This window comes from Eucalyptus grandis, chromosome 8 (assembly GCF_016545825.1).
Source record: "Eucalyptus grandis isolate ANBG69807.140 chromosome 8, ASM1654582v1, whole genome shotgun sequence".
In the NCBI taxonomy this organism is placed as follows: Eukaryota; Viridiplantae; Streptophyta; class Magnoliopsida; order Myrtales; family Myrtaceae; genus Eucalyptus; species Eucalyptus grandis.
Genome location: NC_052619.1, coordinates 46,893,047 through 46,899,046, shown reverse-complemented (window position 1 = coordinate 46,899,046; position 6,000 = coordinate 46,893,047).

Genomic DNA, 6,000 nt, shown 5'->3' with positions numbered 1-6,000 from the left:
AATGTTCCCGATTTTTCAGACTAGAGAACTCTGTCATCAATATAACAAGAAGGGAGCGCTCAGCTTGGCGATTGATTGGATATTGTGTATATTTCAAAGCAAATCTTGCATAATCCTCTCTCTGAAGAAGATGATTGCATAAATATTCCTAATAAGGAAATAAGAATTGAAAAAGAGTTTGCCGATAATACTCTAAACTAGGATATAAGGACAGAGAAGGATGCATTGACTGAGGAGAAGCACATTATAGATGTAGGGGATATACAGAAAGTAGAGATTGAGAGTGAGACACATAATGATCCACCTACTAAAATCATTCCTCCAAAACATTTATCTTATTCCAGTGACATTATTATTTATAATAATCGTATCAATATAAATGAAATTGAAAAATTAGAAATGAAAAAGACACGACCTATTATTCTGGTTGAATGGTTTGAGATAAGAAGAGGAGGGTGGGGACTCAACAAAATCCAATAACATGAGGGCGATGGAGACCTCCAATGGCACATGAAATGTCATATGTTATCTTAGGGGCGAAAGGGTTGGTGTTCATTGATTTATGCAGAGATAAATATCACTTAAGTGAATCAATGGCGTATATTATATTAAAAATTATAGCGGTAACGCATGTAGGTAGCTCCTTGGTATTTTCTAGGAGGTGACACTCGGACTCTACAAAGCATTGTCTCCTAGGAGGAGGCGATGCCATTGGGCTGGGGCTCGAGCTGGATTTGAGCAAAACATCAAACACCAAACTGATTCCTAATGGCATCTTCTAACTTCGACTCTAGCCCCAACCTGACAGCATCGACTCCTCCTAGGAGACGATGCTCTATAGAGTCCAAGCGTCACTCCAGCCTGAGTTGCTCCATAGAGTTCGAGTGTCGCTCCATCTCGAGCCCTAGCTCGATGTTATCACCTCCTCCTAGGAGACCGCCTCCTAGAAAATATAAAGGAGATACATATGTGATAACGCACTAATTTTTAATATAATATATGTCACCAATTCACTTAGGTGATAATTGTTTTTGTAGATATCAACGAACACCAACCCTTTTGCCACCAAAATAACATATGCCATTTCATGTGCCATTGGAGTCTCTACCACCCTTATATTATTGGATTTTGGTGAGTCCCCCCTCCTATTTTTGTGTCGAACCATCCAACAGAAAAAATAGGGTACATTTTTTCATTTTTCATTTTTCAATTTCATTTATATTGATACAATTAATATAAATAATACTGACACTAGAATAAGATGAATGTTCTAGTGGAAGAATGATTTCAATAGGTAGATCATTATGTATTTCACCCTCAATCTTTACATTCTATACATCCCTTACATCTATGATGCGTTCTCCCTCAGTCAATGCAACCTTCTTTGTTCTTATCTCCTGGTTCACAATATCCTTAGCAATAGGAATATCAATGACAAACTCTTTTTCAATTCTTATTTCCTTATTAGTTCTTCAGATAGAGGATTAGACAATATTTGCTCTAAACTATGCACAAAATCCAATCGATTGCCAAAGATTGTGGTCAAGGGATCGGTAAACTAGAATCCCTCCACAAAGCAAATCATAGAAGGATGAAGCCTGGTTAAAGCTCCATCCTTCTCTCTTGAAGATTTTTCACACTTTACCCATCAACGGACTCCCGTAATTCCTCAACAAACTCTCGAAAGCCACCTATATTAATTCTCACAATAAGAGCTAAGCAAAACACCAAATACCAAGGTGATTCTTAATGATATTTTCCAACTTCTACTCCAACCCCAACCCGATGGCATCACCTCCTCCTAAGAGACGATGCTCCATCAAGTCTGAGCGTTACCTCCTAGAAAATATCTATGAGGTACCTATAGGTGCCACAATTATAATTTTTAATACTATATAGGCCACTAATTCACTTAGGTGCCAATTGTGTTTGCAAATATCAACGAACACTAACCCTTTTGTACCCGAAATAACATATGTCATTTCATGTGCCGTTAGATCCTCCATTGCCCTTATGTCATTAAATAATCTTACCACTGGAATCATATGAATGTTATCATGGAGGAATGATTTCAACAAGTGGATCATTATGTGTCTTACCCTCTATCTATACATTTTGTGCATCCCTTACATCTATAATGTGCTCCCCCTCAATCGATGCATCCTTTTCAGTGCTTATCTCCAAGTTTAGAGTATCATTGACATATAAATATCAACAACAAACTGTTTTTCACTTCTTATTTCCTTATCATAAATGTTTATACCATTATCGTATTCTGATAGAATATCATGTAAGATTTGCTCTGAAGTATGCACAAGAAACAATTGATCTCCAAGCATTATGGTCAAGGGGCTGGTCAAACTCAAAACTCTCCACAAAGCAAACAACATTTATTTAAGTCCCCAAGATAGGATATGAGTGAAACACCAAATAGCAAGTTAATTCTTAATAACATCTTCCAGCACCTACTCTAGCCCCAATTCAATGGCACTACCACTACCATTACAACATTTTTCCCATGGTCATCTCGCTATAATTAGAGGTTGTCCGTGGCATCCATGATGAATTGAGGGCTTTCCTTTGTAATAGGTGAAGCAGGGAAGGTTGAAGCCACCCGTCTACCAAGCTGCCACGTCTCGACTCGCTCATCCTCACAGTCGCAAGCCAAACCACCACAGTGGCCACTACCAAGCCGAATCCCATAGGTGGTCGTGAGCTTGAGTCGCCGTCACTGCCACTGTTGAGTTTCCGTCGCGTCGCCATTGCCGCGAGCTCGTTGTCACCGAAACCCATGAGTTAACTTCCTAATCATTGGTTATGGTGTTACTTACGTTTATGGGGTAAATTAATTTAGGGATAATGACGGTTAGTATTAGTTATTTTTAGTTTAGCCTTAATTACAATTAAGGACAGTTTAGATTAAATTTAAGTGCAATTATATTAATTAATGGTAGTTAGATTAATTAATCGAGTTTAGCTTTAATTAATTGTAATTTGTTTAATAAATTGTGATTATTTAAATTAATGGTGATTAGCTTTAATTAATTATAGTTAGGATAATTAATCGATTTTAGTCTAATTAAATTAAAATTAGCTTAATTAATCATGATTAGCTTAATTTATTATGATTAGTGTAATTAATTATGGATTAGCCATTAATTAGAGTTTTATGCTTGTTTTTTTGGATGAGATTGTGCCTAATTTCAATCATTTTAGCTTGTAATGTTATGTTATTGATTGCCCAATTAGATTTTATTTATTATTTAAAAAAAAAAGGTTTATGGACAAGAAAATAGAGAATTTTGAGGTGTCGGTTTGGATTTCAAATTTGATGTGCTAAATAAAGCAATGAGATTTTAAAATTGAAGTGTGCAAAGTTTGATAAGTTGATTTCAAATATGTGACCACATACAAATATCTTACTGGGATTTTTAAGTGTGAAAATTTGCCAAAATTGATTATTTGAAAATGAACTATTTTGTTATGAGCTAATTAATGGTAATAAGAATTGGCTTGATTGTTGGTGTGCTTGAGTGGTCATCTAATCGAACCTATCATCTAAGAGAAGTTTGGGACAATGCTCAATTTTTATTAGATGCCTAGCAATTGAAGCCGGACCAATGCTCCTTTATGGAATGTTGTCTAGGCGGGGGTTCTAGACAATGCTATGCTCGATAGGGTGGGACAATACTCGATCATGCCGGAAGACTGCCAACTCTTGTGTTGGCCATGGTTCGAAGGGTTGTAATAATTGGAACACGTGTGTTGGCAATGCGTTTGGAATATTGCGAACGTATTATGATTATTATTTATGTGCGTTGCACTAATATTGCCATGTAAGATGTACCAATATGCAGGGGTATACCAAGGTAAAATTGTATGTCATTGTGTGTTTAAGCTGTCTCCGAGATGAATCAACTTCCTAATCAACGTTTAAGAAGTTGACTCGCTGAGATTTTATCTCACCCCATTGTTGTTGAATCTTTTCATTTTCTTAGTATGAAGCACCACCCCATACGTTTTGGGGTCCCCATGGACTATGATTCGTATAGGACTATGTTTATTCAAGGGATCGGTCGCGTCCACGAGTGTCACGACCCAATCTCATCACCTGATCCCTCTCATGAGGAAAAGCAAAGGGAAATGTCGGATTTAATGGTCCTTGATCATGAGAGTTCCCTCACGGTTCGCGTTCCAAAAGACATCAACACCTCGTCTATTGGATTGAACCTCTTGTGATTTACCTCTACGAGGTCGCAAGTTCTTCCAAACTCGTACCCCACATATAGCATTGCGTCACAACCCATACCTACACAAGCAACATATCTCAAGAGAGGAGGTTAGGTATAAAGGATGGTGTCACTTTAGGAGTTTTCCACATGCGGATATGTTAAACCATGGTGAGTCTTATCAAGACCCGTACTCTGCGCGACAGGTTCATTTATACAATTTTATTATTTAAGATATCCTAGAATCAAGACGAGAGTCATCATTTAGGAGATCGGCTGGAGACCCAATCGAGGATTGAGTGTTCCTTCGATTTCTACGCAATCAAATATTTAGGTCCAAGGACTTGGGTTACACCAATATTTTTATTAGCGTCTTTTCGATGCCTAAATAATATGTTATGTTTATCTAACATGGCCATGCATTTCTTCTTTACTTTTTCAGGATCGTTAATCCTAAATAGGCAATCGTGTGTGGTTGGTCATTTCATATTATTCTATTCTTAAAGAAAATGAAAAAGAAGAACCCAATTGAATTGAAAATTGCGAAGTAGTAAGTAAACAAACAAGGAAAGTAATAAATCTATCATGTAATCCTAAAAAAGATAAAGAGAAAAATAAAACTAAAGAATAAGAAAGAAAAGAACCCACAACTCATTGACCTTTTATACAGATGATGAGAACTCAAGACATATGTCAAGGATGAATAGTACAAAATAATGGTTAGAATGGACATCGACATCCATTGTCTTTATATCATCTCCATCTTCAGAGTCCTAATCTAGATCTAGTCTAAAAATCTATAACTAGGTACATATAATGAAAGGAAACAGACATACACATAAAAAAATCAAAAGCACAACATCATACTAAAATCAATCACTCAAAAGGAAGTTCAATTCAAAAAGACGATTTGGGTCTCGAGGGTTAACTTTTATAATTCATGCGCAAGTCCCTCAAGACACCTACTCTATTTATTTTATGATTTATAGCCATTATTGACCAATTGTGTTCCCACGTTATCAATAACACTTATAAGTCTTCTAAGCAAGCGATATATGTGATCCTAAAGTTTTCCTTCAATATCATACATCAACCCTACCATAAATTTAAAAGTCACATGTATTGTAAGAATAAAAATTAAATGCAGGTCTTTTCGACCTTATTTCTTAACCAATCAAGTAAGAAAGTGAACTATTGGCTGGTTACTTATTATCAATGACATGCGCTAGTCACAAATATAAGAACTTCTAAATGAATAACGTGATTATATTCATAGGGCATTATATGATGTTTCAAATAGATCTTTTGAAATCATCCACAAAAAATTTTGAGATAGTGATGCCTCGGCTAGGAAAGGCATTCAATTGCCAAAGCTAGCTCAGGGCTCACATAAATATTTTCATAAGTGTCACAAGTATTTTAAATATAATTCAAACTGTGACTTCTCACAATGTCAAATCAAGATTTAAAGAGGTTTGAAGATATTTTTTATTAAGGAATATCTAGATTATGGAATACATTCAATTGCCAAAATTAGCTCAGGGCTCGCATAAATGCACTCACAATCATTGCAAGCATTTTGAATATGGTCTAAACAACGACTTTTCCTTAAATCAAATCGAGCTTTGAAAAAAAATTTCTTAAAAAATGGTTTTTAGAAATCACATGTACCAAAGGATTTTTAAATTTTGTTTGGAAAGAAACTCATCGAAAATCATTCAACAATGAATATAGAGGTATTTATAGCAACTTTCATGAAGATGAAATGAGC